The following is a 20565-nucleotide window of genomic DNA, read 5'->3' as shown; positions in this document are numbered from 1 at the left end:
TGGTTTCCTGTGTTGGTCAGATCAGAGTAAGAACTATAGTACTGAGAGTGCAGTAATATGTGTTGATTAATATGTATTAATTGAAATGATAGAAGTATTTTGTTCTAAGTTTATTATGCAGCAACAAACATGATGGATTATTTAATTTGTTGTTAGATATGTTTTCTAGAACACCGAGTATAACAAAAGAGGTAATTTCAAGCATGGGGGGATGCGTGCTGTAAAAAAATTGGGTAGATAGACACAAACGCACACACACACACACACACGAAGACATATATATATATATATAGGGTATTTGCTTTTTACTTCTATTTTTAGTTCTGATATTTCGTACTGTATACACTAATCACTATTCCAAGTAAGATGACCCCTGATAATCTAATATAAATAAAATAAAGAGTTTGTTTGTATCTTTATTTGTATGCCTGTCTGTCTGTCTGTGTGCGGCCTGGGGAACAAACGAGTGGACTGAAAGTTACCAAATTTTGGTCAGGGGTACCTTTGCCCAGGCCCCAGACCAGAGTTAAACGTTTTTGTCAAAATTCGAACCAGGGGGTCTCAGGTGGGCGTTTACCGGGACATGTAAAAGTAGTATAAAATGACCGATATTAGTGTCGAATTCATAGTTTTTTGCGATCGCTAAAATCAATGGTCAAATTCCGATCACATTAACTTCCAGATTCACGCTATTCGGCTCCGGGCCGTAGGTCACCGGGAGGATACCGAGACATGTAAAAGTAATCAAAAATGATCGATATTAGTGTCAAACCCATAGTTTTAGCGGTCGCTGAGATCAATGGTGACACTTCCATTAGTGATGACTTGCAAATTCAGCTGCAATTGCATGCGGGCTGGGAGTCAGCAGGGGGGATACCAAGACGTAAAAATAGCCCCAAATGACCGATATTAGTATCAAATCCACAGTTTTCGCAGTCGCTGAAATCAATGGTGAAACTCCGATCGCATTAACTTTAAAATTCACGCTATTCGGCTTCGGGCCCGGGGTTACCGGGGGGGATACTGAGACATATAAAACTAATCGAAAATTATCGATATTAGTATCAAATCCATAGTTTTCGCGGTCTCTGAGATCAATAGTGATACTCCCACAGGAGTTGACTTCCAAATACAGCCCCCGTGCGAAGCATGGGTATATTCAACTAGTTTATAAATATAGTATTAGCCTAATGTTTGAGTTTTCAATATTCTTTGCAGTAAATGTTTTATCTGTTCCATTAAGTATAAAATTTTATAATTAATGAAATTTGGTGTATAGTATTTCTTCTTCCGAAGTATAGATTTCTGAATGGTACCACTTTTGCTGGAAATGGGGCATTAATTCCCCATACCCTCTTTAGGAGTAGTCATTTCTAAATACCTTAGAAATGAGCTGTAAAGTAAAAAAAAAGAATTAAAACACCTTACAACAACCTAATACCAAATATTACCTACATTATCTAATACCTTACAGTTTTGTAAATGAGCTCCATACCCTGTTATTCATTTCGGCGAAAATATTAATAGCTCTTTCTTTGGATTCAGGTATCCTACGAAGCTCCCACACCAAGTTCGTTATTGTAAGTGTCCGCAATTCGGAGAGTGTCTGTAATCCAGGAAGTGTTCATAATTTGTCATGCTATTCGTTAAGTAAGTTTTCACTCTTTTCAGGGCACTCAATGAATGTTTTCAAAAAAACTGATGTTGATGGAATGCTCAATACCATATTTAGCAGCTTTGTTGTCTCCCTGATATACGCTTTGAAGATCATTACTGAGAATATATTTCAAGTATTCGGGAAGAGAAATGTGTTGGTTACTATCGGAACATAAGTTGATAAGTTCATTCTTAAGCTGATCTGAGCAAAAAGTCTTAGGAAAGGTGGATATCAAGTCATTCAGTTTGCCGTATGGAAGACTTTGTTGATATATACTAAATTTTCTATAATTTATTAGTTCTACAATGACCAGATTTCTGTATTTTTCAAACCTTTCATCTGCACAATTATTGAGCGAAGAATCTAATATTAAAAAAATGAGTTTGTTTGTGTGTTTGTCTGTCTTTGTGTATGTGTGCGGCCGGGGATCAGAAGAGTGGACCGAGTTACCAAAATTTGGTATCGGGTACCTTGGTCTAGGCCCCAGACCAAGACGAACTGTTTTTCTTTTAAATTCCAACCAAGTGGTCTCAGGGGGGGGAGAGGCGTTTACCGCGACATGTAAAAACACTTGTCACTCTCGAGAAAAACATAAAATTGAGAGAATTGCCAATACGTCTCAAGTTTTCGTTAGGGGAGCCATATATATACTAATGTTCTTCAAGGGTATGTTATAACTAGAGAGCGGATTTTAAGGTGCAGGACCTTTTCTAAAAATGTAGTTGTTAAACAACCAAACTTCAAAATATGTGTATTTCCGAGCATAAAACGAACTGAAATGAACGCACTTGGTTGCACCTTTTTCGCGAATTGTGCACCTTTTTTTGCTAAATTAATAAAATTTCCCCCTTTTTTACTTGTTTTAACCTTCAATACTTTTATTGTCCCTTTTTTCTATTCTTTAGAAATCTGGACAGAACAGTATGTTTTATATTCAATCTGATTTACATAATATTCCATAAATTTAGATGGAATCTTGACGGATTTGCTAGGGACAAATTTGAACTGAAATTGAGAAACAATCCGTACGTAGAAACCTTAGCAAAATCAACTGAACGTTCTGTCAATGAGCTTACAATGTATGCTCTACTGGTTTCCATTGATGTCGAGCAAGGTTTAAGGATCACCTGAGCTCCAAGCGACAGAAATTAACATTCGAAACCATAGAAATGTTGTGCATAATCAAGTATAACCAGTTTCCTAAAACCCAGTAGTATGTAACGGTTTCTAAAGCCACAATATTGCTATATTAATGTTGTTGTTTTTTAACACCGAGAATATTGAATGTTGTACAAGTTTGAGATTATATAAAACAATTTTGCAATTTATGTCAAATGTTTAAAGTCAAGTTTTTAACAATAGTTGCTGGTGTAATGAATAAAGAATATTCACGTAACTGTATAGTATAGCACTTAATAAAGCATTTATTAACACCTTTTTTGCACCTTTTTGAATGGTTTTTCAGCACCTTTTATTCCCTTTTTCCTACCACATTTTTGCACCTTAAAATCCGGTCCCCAGTTATAACAATTTAACATTTTATAGAAGGATCTCGAAAGAAGGTTTAAAATTAAAAAAAAAAAATAAGAAGAAATAGCAGTCTGTTTCTTTCACTTACAAATCCAGCTTAAAATAAACAAGATAGGCAGCCCTCTAAACGTAGACAAAACAGCAAATATCTTTTCGCAGGTACTACTACACAGCGCGAGTCTTTGGACTAGAACTTTTCACGTGTCTTTTCTCCTACGCTTCTATACGTTGATGCAAGTTAAATGGATGCAGCAAAAGAATATTTTTCAAGTTTTCGCGAGACACTTTGCTTTATGGAAGCATTAAAAAAAAAGCTCAGAATAAATTATCTGAAATTTTAAGTTCAGAATCATTAAATTACAAAATTTTAAGTTAGTAATTTAGGCTTATTGGCTTAATGCATATAAAATTCTAAAGGGTAGGCTCTGTCTACGCTGTCTCCCCTCAAGCCTAGCCACTGTTCAAGAACTGTTTACAATAGAAAATTAATCTTCTAATAGTCCAAAGGAGAATCTTTTTGATTGATGTGGAAAATACATCTGTCTTTCTCTCTAAATTAGAATCAGCCAGAAACAGTTAATTAGCTGCTTAAAAGAGCAGAACGCCTTTGAATTTGTAAAGAAATGAGTAAAAAAGATCGTTGACGGAAAAATAATCAAGTAATAAATTGAAAAGAACTATTCAATTTGTCTGTCGATAGAGATCATTTAAGAAAAGATAATTATAATACTAAGTTGAGGTTTATATTTTGTAAGTTCAATTAGTATCAGTCAACTCCACCAAGAAAAAAAAAACACAAAATATAGCTAATTAATTTATATAAAAATAATATCAGATTCAGATAATGACATTTCCTCAGCTACACTATTCGCAGAATTTATTGATTTCCAGAATTTCAATTTAATTGAGAACTTTGACATTAGGTTAAGATATATACCTAATTCTGAACATGTTAAAATTATTTAGTTACCTTACGTTATTAAAATAAATATTGTACCTAATGAAGATCTTGAAATACAGGGTGATTCAAAAGTAGGTATACAGCACCGTACTGATCAGCTCATTGTATTTAATATAATTTGTTATTGTTGTTCATTACGTAGACGTAGTTTCTTTATTATTTGTTCTTAATGTGTTTTTACTTATACCTTAAGCTCAGAAGAGGCGAAGCAAATAAACCCATAAACTTGAATGTTATACTTGATCAATGCAGGGGTGTATATCTACTTTTGGGCCATCCGTCAGTCATTAATTCATGCCCTTCAGTTTCAGAATTTCGTTTCGTACTTCAGTGATGCTGACAATGCTGTGGAACAAACCAAATTGTAGCTAGTTACGAGTAGTGGTTACGAGTAGTTACGACTAGTTTGTAGTACTAGTAGTGGTTTTACTGGAGTTAATCAACTTTTGTTTTTCATAGTCTGAAATATGGAGGTTTTACTGAAAAGGACTGCTATTTGTACTGTTATATGGAGAGTGAAAGTGACTTATAAACGTTCAGAAGTCTATTTCTCAGAAATGTTAAGTTTAGTATAGGATGTGCGAGAAGAAAAATTGAAAGTTGGAATAGAAGACTTCTAACCATCGCTCACGTGTGCTGATGATGTAGACTTCATAACAGATAACATATTTCCAGTGCATTTCTGTCTGACAGCAAATAATATTTCGGTCTGTAATTTAATGAAGATAAGAGAAAATATACTGACAACAGGAAATCCAATTTACGGAACCGATGAAAATAGTCCAATCAGAAGCAATGATGTACAGAAGATGAATAAATTTAAACATACGAAAATAGGTGTAACAAACAAAAACAATAACCATTGAAACAGAACGTGCGTATGGCAGGAAATATGTACAATAACAAACATAACCTTCTATCTTCGCCACTAATCTATATATATATATATATATATATATATATATATATATATATATATATATATATATATATATATATATATATATATATATATATATATATACAAAATTGAAAATCACTATGTTTGTGACTCTAAATCTCCTGAAACGACCGACCGATCTCGATCAAATTTGTACCATGGATGAGGTTCGAAGCTGGGCTGGTTTTAGGCTATTCAATTTGATTGTAGAGCTGAGAGGTGGAAAGGGGGTGTAAAAATTAATAAAACTTAATAACTCCTGAACCACTCGACCGATCTTGATCAAATTTTCAACATAGATGAGGTTCAGGCCTGGAGTCGTTTTTATGATTTAAATTTGATGAACCAAACGTAGGGGAGGAGAAGGAGGGGGAGATAAATAAAAATCAATTTATATAAGACTGAAAGGGACTATTTTTGTAACCTAATAACTCTTGAGCTGTCCGATCGATCTCAATCAAATTTTCAAGATGCATGAGGTTCGGATCTGAAAACATATTTGAAATTTCACTTTAATTATAGATCCCGGAGAGGGCACGGGAGGGGGACGTATAAACAAAAACTAATAAAACGTTTGAACCACCCAACCAATCTCGATCAAATTTTCGACATATATGAGGGTCGGGCCTTGCGTGTTTTTTATCGTTTCACTTTGATGAGCCAACGTAGCAAAAGGGGAGATATATGTTAAAAAATAAAATAAAAATGACTGTCTTTGTGACTTAATCACTGCTGAACCACCCGACCGATCTCAATCAAATTTTCAACATATATGAGTTTAGGGGAAGTAATTGCTTTAGGTTATTCAGTTTGACGATGCAACGTACGGAAGGGGGAGGGGGAGACAAATTTCGTAATTATCAAAAATGACAAATATTAGTGTTGAATTCATTGTTTTCGGGGTCGATGAGAGAAATAGTGACACTTCTGATGCTGTTTCAATCCAAGTTCAGCCCTGATAGTTGGGGATGGGGAGGTTACAACGTAGGGGAAGGGGATAAACATTTAAAAATGATCGGAAATTACTAATATTAGGGTCGAATCCATAGTTTTAGGAGTAGCTGAGATTAACAGTGAAAATTATGATGTCGTGTGCCGCAGCAAGGATGAGGGGAGGGGGGCTATATATAATAATGATCGAAAATGACCAATATTAGTGTCTAAGCCATAGTTTTCGGGGTCATTCAAATAAACACATACATTTCCGATCTTGTTGAAATCTAAAATCAGCCCGGCCACTTGGGGGAGGGGGAGAAAGAGAGATATAAAATGATCGAAAATGGCCACTATCAGTGTCGAATTTATAGTTTTCTGGGTCTGTTAGATGAACAGTGGTACTTGCGATCTCATTTTAATCAAAATTCAAACCCGTAACTTTGGTGAGGGGGAGGAAGATATATTTAAAAATCATCGAAAATAACCGATATTAGTGCTGAATCCACATTTTTTGAGGCCGCTGAGATGAAAGGTGACATTTCCGATGCCATAGCCCGCAACATGGGGGTGGGAAAATATATATATATATATAAATGGTCAAAAATGATGCAGATATTAGTTTTGAATCTATAGTCCTTGCGTTTGCCGAGATGAACAGTGACAGTGGCTGCTATGGAAAATCAAAAACTTTCTATGTGGCAACGTCGTAGATTAGTTTGGAACCATTGGCATAGTAGTTACATCATCAAGCAGTTACATTGGTTGACACTCTAATAGGTGGTGCTAGTGTCAACGTCTGTCTATTTAACTGGCATCTGGAAATTTTGATGATTTTAGAACATCCGGTATATATATATATATATATATATATATATATATATATATATATATATATATATATATATATATATATATATATATATATATATATATATATATATGGGGGGCGTGGGTGTGATTGTATTGTTATTAAATATTTCACCACTCTTGTTTTAGAAAATGCGTAAAGTTACGTTTTATTCAATAAAAAAAGTGGAAAGTAAGTCAAAGTTAACGTAACGAAACGAGGTCGATTGATTGTTACGTATCCTCATTTGAATGAATAAATCAAGTATTCATGAAAGGATACGAAGTCTTTACTAAGACTTTTTTTATTTTATTATGTTAAACTTGTGCTGAGTAAGCGGACTGCCAATGAGGCGGAAGAAAAGAAGTGTTCCAGTATGGAAATTTTAAAGAAGGTAGACCGAAATATTGAAGAGATTTTTAAAAAAAAATCTAGAGATATTGAAATTTGTAAACAATTTGAATCACAGAATTAACTTTTTAAGTGATATAAGTTATTGCATGTTACATATAACTGTGATGTGTGTCTACTTTTAAAGTTTAGGATTGATTACATTATAGTTTCATATTCGTAATGTATAAACAAATATTTTTTTAAGAAAAAAAAATAAAATAACATCTAAATCTTAGTTAAGAGTGCTTGACAGAATGAAAATTTTATGGCTGAACTATGCTGAGTTGTTATTCACAAATTTAAATTTTAGCATCAGATGTTTACATAATTAATAAAGAGTTATGAACATAACACAAAAATAAGTGCATATCGTGGACAATATCATGCCCGTGTTTTTTTTCTGAGATTTCTTCCGTTTCCGCTCATATCGTTGTTCCAACAATTATTTCACAATCATTGTCTTTCATTAATCACCCATTTGCCTAAACGACATAATCGTATGACATAAAACAAGAAATTTAGTTTCATTTAAAAAGCAATCATATATAACAAAAATGAAATCTTTGAGTTTTACGTCCCACGATTATGCCGGTTAGGCTAAAGGAGACGGTGATGATGAGTAATGAATGAAATGGTGGAATGAAGAAAGTGGGAGGAATGGGAAAACCTCGAGAAAATCCATGCACACGGTGTTTGTCCTCTACAAGGTTCACTTGGCGAGGGCTGGGACCGAACCCGGGACCCCAAGCACCAGAGGTGAGCGCTCTACCACTGAGCCACCGCGGCATCACAGTTTTATTCTTGGCAGCAGCAACTACAGATTGATGATTCGGTTTGATTAGATTTTTAGTTTAGCGTCTCTTTCAGCAGCGAGGCTATATGAAACGTGGACCTATTGATTAACTTGGAATCCAAACCACATGAGCTCCCATTAGGAATGGAATCTGGGTCCCCCACGCCAAAACTTGTATGCTAACTGCTTAGTCACGAGGAAGCTCTAAACTACAGAATGAAATGGTGAATTGTTGTATTAGAAGATGTCCTACATTCTGTATGACTGAAGTACTTAATGAACAAAGACGTAATTAAAGCATACAAAGAGAGAAGAAAACAATGGATAAAACGCAAACAGAAATGCAACAAGTAAATAATATCTATATGTCTGCGTTGAGTAAATAATATGTGGTTTCAAAAAATAATCGGAATACTATTTTTCTTGTTTACGAAATATACGAATTTGTGGTATAAAATTTTAAAAGAAATATTACTTAAACCAACATATCCTTTATTTGAACAGTTGTCAAATTAACTAACCGTACATAAACCAGCCACCGTAATCTGAAATGATGGGTGGTCCAAGGTGTGACTTAAATGGAAACTTATTGATGCTGCATAATATATGAGTAATTTCTTGTTCTGGGTAACTTAATTACAAATTCAAGGCAATGGTTACTTTTTAAATTACTTACCTTAACCTACTTACTTATTAACTTACATAAAAATGAATTGAACCATTTACACTTACTGACACGTTAGGGAATTTATATATGAAAAGACAAAGACACAAAGCATATGAATACTGATATAACACTTGGCATTAGACAATCAAAAAACAAAAAAAAAAAAATCACCTGGAAATGGAACGTAAGATTATCAGAGTCATTTAAGAAAAAAGTTAGGTAGTATAGCACAATTTTTACATACAGTGTATTACACACTTGCGTATTGATTTACTGTTTCGGTGGAAGTAGATCGATCCCATTAACATCTCAAAGAAGCCTTGATAGAGAAACGAGAATGTTAAGTTCAAAATAAATAAACAGACAAATAAACACACAAATCGGATTTTGTGTATCAATTTCAGAATTAGTATAACATTTGTTTCCTAGTGTTTTGTTTTCCTAGTGATGTCTCCTTTAAGCTTCCCTCGAATATTTTCCCTTTAATTAGTGGTGTTTATTCTTGTGTCAATATATCAGTTGGGAAACGTTCTGCTTTTTAAACATATTTCTTTTCTTTAATGAAAGCTTTGACGACTGCATTATTATTGCAAACAATTTCGAAGAACAGGACTAGCCGGAAGAAGAGCCATAGAACGCGAACCATGAATTCCGAGATAAATGTTGATTTGCACCGACAGTTCTGCGGGGAGTCGGTTTCGGAATAACAAAGAGTGCGCCCCACTGATCTTTTGTAGCAGAAGCCATACATCAAACTGAGTCAGATTCAGTCATGGTAGGCGTGGTTCTTCTCTCTCATGGTTCATAACTTTGTCTCTTAAAACAACTGGGGCCGTAAAACGAATTGTTTTCAACGTAATTACACGCTTTAGCTGCGACACTATATACACATGCAATGATTCAAAAGGACGATAGAAGCAGTCCTTGTCTGTTTTAACAAGATAATCGCAGTCGACTACTGTAACATAAAACACAGAAGTGTTTCATTATATAAAGAAGGCAAATAATAGAGCATTTTTGATAGATAGACTTTCTCTCTTTAATGAGAAGCAGTTGTAAAGTCGTATACATTTTTTTTAAACCTAAGATATAAAAATAAATTCGTTTATACGTAACACCTCGATTGTCCGTTTTCGGAACGGAAGTAATAAATTTATAGAAAATATTTTAACCTCTTGGAATATGTATTTCAATGAAAGTCTAATACACAAGAACCCATATGATACTCTTCTTTTGGTATAAACTTTGAACTTTTAAGATGTCTGTTAATTAATGTGACATGATAAGCACCCTTGAGGAAGGTACTATGATTAATAATTCATTTCTAATGGGTAAGGCTTTCTGTGATGAAATCTCAAACAACAGGCAACGATGATTACAATATGGCAAAAACTATATAGAAATTGATCCTTCTCCTTCTTAAGACCGAAATTTTGGAAAATTTCAGGTGTCAGCTTATTTGTAATTAGCAGTTTACGTACAGAGTTTCATCTTCCTAATTTGAGAGGATCATGAAGTAATATACACATTTTTCATACTAATGTCAAAACTATTGAAGCAACTCTGTTTTCGAAGCGTTTAATGAGATACTAACCAATGATGACTGCGTCGTGAAACTTCGTACAGAACTCAATTCTCATTACATGTCAAAACCCAGCCCAGAAATGGCTCCTCCCTGAGACGAGACAGTAAAAAACACAGGTGTCTGATCACATTGCCTTCTGTCCCGGAGTCAAATCATGTGGGATCCATCAACCCAACTTATAATGCTTCCAAAATTGATGGAGGTGCAGTGCATTGGTTTCTCCACTCACACTGAAATTTAGTCGCAGTTCCTCACATATCTGGACACTGTTGGCCTCAATTGCTGCCTGAAGGTTCTCATTTTGTGCATGTGTTGGTCTTCCGGCACGCAGTGCGTCTTCGAGTGTTTCGTCACCGTCCTTAAACTTGTTAAACCAACTTTATACTGTTCGCGGAGTCGCGACACCCTCACCAAAGACCTGGCATATATTCCTTCCCGCTGCAGCGGTGTTTGACCCCTGTTTGAAGACGTAAAGGATACACGCTCTGTGGAAGTCCCATATTCATTATGTCCTTACTCAAGTTCACGGTGTAATTGAATTGCCACAACCAGACAGTATGTTGGATATACCCCACCAGCAACTGACCTTCGCCTTATCTCCATTTGCATTCAACTGACGGTGTTAGGGCCAATTGAACACGGACTTCCACAAGAAGCGACATAACTTTATTGGTTACCTTTATATTACTCATAATGTAAAATAAATGAAAAATTTTAGTTTTACGTCCTATGGTTGCTCTTCAAGCTAAAGAAAACAAGTGATTGATAAGAATGTGTGATTGTGAAATTATTATTGAGTTTTCAGCCATCGGAATCAAACCCGGGACCAAGGCAAACGTACTTGCCACTTAACTAGCGAGGTGGGCATTTTACTATACAATATCACATTAGAAAGGTATATTGCCCCCCTATGCACTGCCGTTATTATCACTGGTTACAAATTTTCCGCCTCCAATGTACTGGTACATGTTCCATCATTCAAAACTAGAATTAACAATGCATATTTTACTGCATGCAAATAAGCACTGGAATGCTAAATAAATCCTATATTTGGGGGCGCGGTGGCTCAGTGGTAGAGCGTTCACCTCCGGTGCTTGGGGTCCCTGGTTCGATCCCAGCTCGCGCCGTGTGGACTTTGTGGTGGACAAACACCGTGCTCGTGGGTTTTCTCGGGGTTATCCCGTTTCCTCCCACTTTCTTCATTCCACCATTTCACTCATTTCTCATTATCACCGTCTCCTTTAGCCTAACCGGCATAACCGTGGGACGTTAAACTTAAAGATTTCATTTTTTAAATCCTATATTGCGAGTGAGTGCTTTCTACAAAAATATTGAATCAGTAGCTCAAGATATTGATATATTTGGAATGAGTGAAAATCTTTCTCAGAAGGTTAGTTATGTATGTAAAGTTATGAACAGACACCAATAAACGAATTAATGCGTGTAAAAGTAAGTGTATCTAAAACTGACACGAAAATCTTAGGATGATCTTCCTTAATGCGGTAGCGTCAGTTCAAATTCCGTCGGACTTGGGGTGGGGAACAAGATTGTGCACCTACATAGGAGTTCCACTAGTAGCATTTAAGAATACAATTTATATATATGTAAAAAATGCATATGATTCTCAAATTCCCCAAATGATGCTTATAAGTCTTGGACTGTAGTAATGACCATGATCTAGTAAAATTAGATTCATACTTCCCTCTTACAACTTAAAAGAATAAACTTTCACCACATGAACGTTGTTAGTTAAGAACGTAGAGATTGGATCTGTTACAAGTACGATGTCTCAAATAGTTTTTTTTTTTAATTTTAATTGAAGGAGCCCAATAATAATATTTCAACAGAAAATATAATAGCATCTCCCACTACAGCAATACAAAACAGTACCGACCAATACATACAAACTACATACATACATACAAACAATACCGACCGATATCTATAAATGACGATTGATGCTACAATCAGTCTATATTGTCACACCAGCTCGTAATTTTGCTTTGAGTTTTGATCCACTCGTAAATCAGATTACGTGTGTTTTTAGTTAAATATAATTAAAGTAGCTCATATTTTATCACTCAAAACAGAGAAGAATTGCTTAATAGACGTATTTGAATCTTGTACATATAGTTCACTGTTTACCATATTCGTATATAAATTTATATTGTAATTCCGTATCATTCCGCTATTTTTTTATGAAAAATTATTTTAAAGTTATAGTAAATGAAGTTCCCGTTAATGAAACAAATTTAGTTCCATTTTCTGGTCTCATATGCGTGTTTATTATTATCAGAGGAAGTTTACTGAAAAGTTACGAGTGTTGAGAAAAAGTTCAAACACAAAAGGGAAATTCGGTTATTTTTATCTCGTAGTTTGTTGCATTAGATTCTATTGCAACAACTAAATATTTTATTTCAGTCGACAGATGTTTCAGCAGTAAGTTAATATGTTGTTAGAGAGGTACCAAAAATGGATTTAATTTTTGACGTTTGCAAACAATGACGTTGAGTCCTTCACGCCAGGTGTTCGCGAAGCTGATAGATGAGACTGCGGACATATAAAGAGCTTCAACCTTTAGTGATTGTCTGTCTACGTTTAATTCCTGTAGTTGTATTAAACTTTCACTTCCTACCTCTTACTCGAAATCAGGAGTTTGTCAATGTTTCTTTCGTTGGGTTTGTTTTATAGCCTTATTCCAAGCATTTTCCCCCTACTACCTCCTGCCTTTAGTTTGACTTGTTATACTATACATTAAGAGTAAACTAGAACAAACCAGTATTGATTCTTAATATACCATCATACTACACGTAGAGTCAACACTCCGATTCATCACACATGCCGACTTGAAGTATTTTGAAACATGAATGTAACATATTAATGTAGTTATTTTTAGTGCAATTCCGTACCTACGTGAATAAAATACTAATAAATGTGTAGAGATAATTCGTTCATAATCCTAACTATTTACACACTATTCTCTCGCATTTCCGTCTGGATTAAGACGTTAAATAGTATTACTTCGTTTGTGCTTTGTGTTAATCGATGCGGGTGATTCATAACGTCATATTACATTAAGTAGAATGCATTTAACTTACATTCGGTAAAGTCCTTATAAATATTATTTTGACTCAATTGGAAAACAAAGCCATATATTATTTGTCGCCAAAGATTTTCATTGATGTTAGTAAGTTTTGGTAACGCTTGTACAGATACATTAACAAAATATGTACCTGATAATTTCATTAACTTATAAATCTATTACGGAGCTGAAGTTCAACTTTCAGAGCACTAAACTGAAAAAAGGGGGGAAATTATTTACAAGCAGATTTTGTGAGTATTTGCTTATTCATTTATAATTTGTTAAAACACATTACTCACTAAAAAATTGCAACATGTTCAACAGCTTTTAAACTGTCATATCGCCTGAAAGAAACAATCAATAAAGTTGGCATTTGGTAAATAATAGATAAATTAAAATAGTGGTGGATAAACTACAAAGGCCCATCTCTGGTGTCACATAGTCACAGATTCAATCTCTGGCCAATTGAGACTGCAGTTAGTTGGTTGATTTTGAGGTTTAGGGTTCAGTTCAACACCGAGGATATATGATATGTCAACCAACAGATTAACGCAAGATCCGAACCACATGAACTCAGACCGGGAATCGAACTCAAGCTTCCACGCCAAAGGAATATACACCAGCCATATAGCCACGAGGAAGTTAAACTGAAATTGTGGTTTAGAATATTGTGAATGTATATTTCCTTTGAGAGTACTTTTGCTTCATCTCCATTTTACCCCAACTAATTTACTACAATTTTATTCCATTTATCATTACTTTAATTTAATATCAAACTCTTGTCATTGTTTAAGACATTTATGATATTTAACTATTTGAATTCTTTTCAAAGAAAAAAAAAGAGCTCTTCATACATACTGTAACCATATATTTGTGAATACAGAATTAAAAATGCAGAATAATTTATCATGACTTACATGTTAGTCATAATTTGCCATTCTCTTTTACACTAAAGATCATTGATAAATTATGAAATACGATTTGTCATTCAATACTTTCTTTTCAGTACTGAAGTCGATTACTTTAGTGGTTATTGTACTTTTAAATCAAGCAAATTACAAATGTTGGGGTGGCAATTCAATATGGAAGATGCACTCGATATTAGAGAAATTTATCGCAATAATATATATATATATATATATATATATATATATATATATATATATATATATATATATATATGTTGCATTCAATGTTACATAAAATTGAACGTGGTGTTACGGCTCATGAAAAATGGAAAGTAATGTATCGTATATGGTCAGCTGTCTTTATTAGAGTCGGTGTGCAAATGTCACGTGGGTGGAGAAAGAGAGAGATGATTATGAAAGCCAGTAAACTCACTGATCGAATAATCAATACCGCCAACGCAAATATCGTAAGACAGATGAATAATTTCAGATGCACTTCCTAGTCTCCTAACTATTTTATTCTGCTTGAACACCATTTTATCACCTCATTTGATTGCTTGCTTATTCACTTTACTTTTTTCTAATTTTCCTTTGTGATTGCTTTACCACATGAGTTATTTGTGTTTCCACTTTTATAACATGGTAGAAATTAGTTTTGTATCATCAAGCGAAGTAGCATGTTTTCTCTTCACACACAATAACACATACACACACACACACACACACACACACACACACACACACACACACACACACACACACATACAGGGGATAGACAAAAAATCTAAAAGCACTTCATACAGGGCACATAAGTTTGGCCTTCCACTGTACAACGTGATTGCGGTTGCCGATCGTTTTTTTGTTTTCACAGTGTCATGTGGACCTTTCTCTTCCGTCAGCAGTAACCCGTTCAAATGTGAGTGTCGTGTTGTGAAAGTGGTGCGGTAAAATGGGTGACCTGAGAGACTTCCAAAGTGGCATGATCGTTGCTGCCCGTCTGATTGGAGCTTCAGTGACAACAATGGCGAACGTTGTGAGAGTATTGAAAGACACTTTGTCCAAAGTCACGAGGGCATACGACGTCTGCAAAGCACAAAAGTGGTCGAAAGACAATCCTGTCAGATAGGGACCGGAGGGCATAAAAACGGATTGTAGCAGCTAAAAAGAACACCAGTGCAATGAATATTACGTCTGAACTGAATTTCGGCATACAGAACCCGGTTTCATCGAAAACAGTGTGACGGAAATTACATAAAATGAAAATTCATGGCAGTGCCGCTATCGCCAAACCCCTGTTTACAGCGGTAAATGCGAAGAGGCGTATCCAGTGGTGCAAAGTCCACAAGGCGTTGACTCATGAGCAGTGGAAACACGTAATGTGGCCCGATGAATTGACCTTCACCTTGTTTCCAACAACCGGTCGTATTTACGTATGGAGAACACCGTCGCAAGGCTATGATACAGACTGTATGCTTCCGACAGTAAGGCATGGGGATGGTTCTGTTACAGTATGGACAGTGATATTGTGGCTTTCGGCAGGTCCCATCATAGCCCTGCATGAAATGATGAATGCTAAGGCGCACGAGGCCATTTTGGGGGACCAGGTTCTACCCATGGCCCAAATATTGTTCCCTGATGGTGATGGCATCTACCAAGATGATTTGGCGCCCTGTCACGCTGCAAAAACAATGAAATCTTGGTTTGAGGAACATGACCAGGAGCTATCACACCTCCCCTGGGTCCCACAATCTCCAGATCTAAACATCATTGAGCCATTGTGGTCTGAGTTAGAAAGGCGTGTTCGGTCTCATTACCCTCCACCAGCATCCCTTAAGAAACTGGAGCATTAAGGGACCAAATTCCACATACCACGGTTCAGGAGCTGTATACGTCCATTCCACGTCGGATCCAAGCTGTTTTGAAAGCAAAGGAGGCCCCACATCATACTAGGTATGATTTTCACACTTTTGCAAGAGTTTTAGATTTTTGCCTAATATATATAGTATGAAATTAATGTTTAAATCCTTTAAAACAGAATATATCACTAATTAAAGCAGATATATATACAGTTTTTTTGGTGCTGTGTACTTCTAGACTTTTTATCTTTTTACTATGATTAAAGGAGTATTCCCATACTCCAACTTTCTTTATGGTGTTCTTTTCGCCGATAGCGGAGAATGATAAAACATTGATATTTAGATACAGCGTGTACTAATTCCTGTGTAATTTCTTGAACAATTTGCAAGTAATCTTATAGTTTCTAATTTTCGACAGATATTAACTCTGGAAGAAGGCGATTTTCGGCTCATGTCTGTTATATTTCTTTCTTTTTTTCATTTCATATAAAGAATCACCGCCTGAAGGTTTTCGGTGGAGTTACCTTCCGCTCTGCATAACCACGAGGGATCATTTGCTTTAGAGACGATCATATCGAATGCATACATAAATTTTCAATGCATCATGGAGTATTATCATTTCTTTATTTAGAAGTTAATAAATAAATAAAATATATAAGAAAAGATCCTAGTTAGCTTTTCACAATCACAGTTTTTGGCATACGTTTCAAATTACACTGTTAATAAATATGTATATTGATGAGTATGTAACCAAATGATTTTTAAGGATCTATTCAAAAAACAATGTGAATACGTAAGTGGAGCAGCATTGGGAAAATTTTTACTTCTTGAATAGTTTCAATTCTTTGTGCTGAGTAAAGAATTTGAAATTAAATTCAACAATTTCGTACGTTAGACATATACTGTATATTTAAATATGCAATGGCAAAATCGTTGCCATTTTCCCTGTAATATTTTTGCCTCACATTAGAATTTAAATAATGCCTTCAAAGTGAAAAATCACCGGAGGCCCCAAAGGTAGAAAAGAAAAGTCAATTTTTCTGTCACTGAGCCCTGCATAAGATTTCAGCAAATTAGTTACACGTACATACTGTACTCTCTATCTTCGAGAGCTCTTTCCCGTTACCCTTTGCATCAAAGTTTACTAATGGGTGCTTAAGAATTGTTTTCATATTGCTGAGCTCCTGCTTAGCCAAATCCTGAGCGCGCATGACTTCTACTTCCTTGGTCCCTTATTGTATTCCTGACGGGAGTAGTGTATCTTTTCTCGGAGTTACCCAGCATCATCAGGCAATGAGAGAACTACCTGATTTAAGAGGTATCGAACTCCCGTCCAGAAAGCCGGAAATAAAAACATTTGGAAACAAATGCGTTGACTACGCATCACTCCGTTGAATGTGTACCATTTCACCGCCCATAGCCCTTTATATGCTGTACTACCAGAAGTTTAACACTAGATAAATTAGATAACAAGAGAAACTAGATAACTAGATAACATTAGAAAGCACGGAACCAGCAAAAGGGAAAATTTTTTCTGTCTTCTGTTGGTTGAAGCTCTAGCAAGAAACCCCTATGTCACACATCTACACAATACATATTAGATTTAAATTATGAAAGGAAACCAGTGTTCGGTTTTCAACTTTTCAAAATAATAAAACGAACTGGATTGCGAACTGGATTGTTTGGCTAGGCTACAGTATGTATTACGAAATTAACATATGTGTGAAAATAAGCTATCCTTTTGTCACAGAAACAAAGGTTTACTTCGTGGGATGTATAATGCCAATTTTCCATTTTCTGACGACATTATAGATTTAACACTTGATAGAAAGCTCCACGTGGATGCTGTAAAAGTCAACTAGTATCTTATGCAGTCTGGAAAATGGCAAAGTTAGTACTTAAATTGCACAATACGACGATAATCTGGACGTCTTTCGCAAATTGCTATAATTGTATATATAGTGAGTGGACAATGAATTAGAAGTTACAAAAATGTATATTTTATAACTGTTTTTCAGAGTGTAGGCTATATTTACAACGCGATTATCCATATGGTAAAAGTGTATAGTTTATGTACTTATTTACTCATCTACTGCGACAGTTAGTACCTGGCAGATCCGCATTTCGCTCTAATTACATCGATATTACGTTTTGGCATTCTATCCATACTCCGTGTCACCATTTCAGTAATAGCCGCGTCATGTTGCCATACTCTCTGAACGCTCTGTTTTAATTCAGGAATATTAGTGCACACTGGATTGCTCACCTTATTCTTCATAATGTTCTATATCCGTTCGATTGGATTGAAGTATGGGCTATTCCCTGGCGAGTCCAGCACTTTGATACCAAGCTGCTGCAGATAACTCATGACGAGATTTGAAGTATGGCATGATGCCCGTGCATCAGTTTCTGGGTATCACTTAGTTATTTGTGGAATTAGTCATGTATTCAGGATATGTTTGTACTGTTCCTTCCTCACATAGCCATCGAAATACAATGGCCCAATGTCATGCACAGATATCACTCTCCAGGCCATAACTTTAACTGGGTGTTTCAGAGTTTCCTTAACGTACTCATACAGCAATTGCTCTCCAGGATGTCTTCACACAAGTTGATGCCAATATTGCATAATTTTCACCGTCGACTCATCGGAGAATCTCACTAGTAACAAAGAAACGAATGGAGTAAACTTTATTCTATAAACATCAGTAATTACAATTATTTTTAATTGTGATATAATGTTGACCATGCTTGCAACAGAATGTGGTCAATGCGCTGAATTCGTTCATAAACCAATAGATAAAAGTAACTTACCTTTGATCAATTCTTGGCAGTACAATCTCTATGTATCAAAGCACAAGATAAGCGCGTTTTCATCATGGCTGACATTAACTTCAGCTTTTTTGGTGGACGACAGAACCGTAAAACAAACTCTTTGGGCTTATATGACAACCTGCATCACTCAATCGATCACAAATGTTCTGAACAGTAGCCTTCCAGTTAGTCAAAGCAATATTCTTAAGCATTCGGCCCTGCCTTGGCGTCGTTTTTCTGAGTCCTCTACAGTTTTGTCGCTTTGCTGTTGCAACTGTCTTTTGCGCCTAAATATAACTGTCTTTTAATTCTTCCAAATTTTCGTGGGGGAAACTATATTTCCTGACAATTTCACACGCTTTTAAGTTGGAGAATTTCAGCATAATCACAATTTATTTTTCGTAGACGAACTCAAGTCCCTTTCCAATGATGTTATTAATCACAAAGAACATACCAAATTATACTATATTCATTTGGGAAACTCTGATGATTGGTAGTTCGCCAAATTCAGTTCTACAAAGCAACTTTCGTTCTCACTCTTGTGAATAAACTGAACGACACAAACCTATACACACACTCTCAATGACAGCACGTCACCATAAAAGGAAACACCTCGACTTCAACGACCTCTTAGCTGTGGAGTACTGAAAAATATCACCCCCTGCAAGCCACCAGAAGAGCCTCACATTCATTTTCTCTCAGAAAGATAACTTACGTGAGTATACAGTTGCCACAAACTCTTGAAAAGTTTTCAAACTTAAGTTCACTCTCCACCCATTGTATATATATACAGACAGATAGGTAGGTGGGTAGTTAGATAGATAGATAAATAGTCATTCGTATATGCTTCCCCAACATAGTAATTACTAGCCCCGTCATGATGTTTCTCTGGCTACACCACTACTTATTCTAACAACATTTAAGGATTTAGTATGTAGTGAAGTAGTTAAGTACACCCCACTAACCTCAAACGCATATCAATTTGTATTATATTTGTTTAATAAGAATTAATACTTTTGGAATCGCATTCTACTAACATTCCTAATGCAATTGATTCCTATCCACACAGACGTGTTAAAAATAGAAGAATGAAACTGTTCCGATCAAAAAAAAATCAAGATTTATTCGAATTCCAGATTTTATCCGAAATCCAGACATCGAATTTCTTCCGAAATTCGGATTTTATTGTATTATCCGGATTTTCTCGGAAATATGAAACGTAAAAATCAAGTTTATGATTTTCCTCCGTACTTTCCTGACCATACCTAGTGTAGCAAAGCATAGAGCACTGTTAGAATATTGTATTAATGTTCTTCATTTAAAGACGGTAGGCTCAGATGAATTTTTTCTTATTCTCCTACATGTAAAACTCGATAATTTTGGAGTTCTTGCACATGCAAAGCAGTAGCATCCAGAATTTAGGAAATGCAAAATAGTAGTTTAGTTACACGTAGATTTTACGTATGAATACAATTTAATTATTTGGTATTTACGTTCTGAAGAAAAATTTTGTTGGCAGAGCACATCACTCCTACACTTTATTACTTATAAGAGTAATAATCATACTTTGTGTGCTTTTATTATTGTTGAGATCGA

The 20565-nt window shown here is 35.4% G+C and overlaps 1 protein-coding gene across 3 annotated transcripts in view; it reads right to left on the bottom strand.

The window, feature by feature from the left end:
* Nucleotides 1-20565, bottom strand: part of LOC145688260 (uncharacterized) — a 627005-nt gene that overhangs the window by 455814 nt on the left and 150626 nt on the right. The gene's annotated exons all lie outside the window — the stretch shown is intronic.

This window comes from Thermobia domestica, chromosome 6 (genome assembly GCF_964235325.1).
Source record: "Thermobia domestica chromosome 6, izTheDome1.hap1.1, whole genome shotgun sequence".
NCBI lineage: Eukaryota > Metazoa > Arthropoda > Insecta > Zygentoma > Lepismatidae > Thermobia > Thermobia domestica.
The sequence above is the reverse complement of the archived record's forward strand: the minus strand, read 5'-3'. Positions and strand labels throughout refer to the sequence as shown.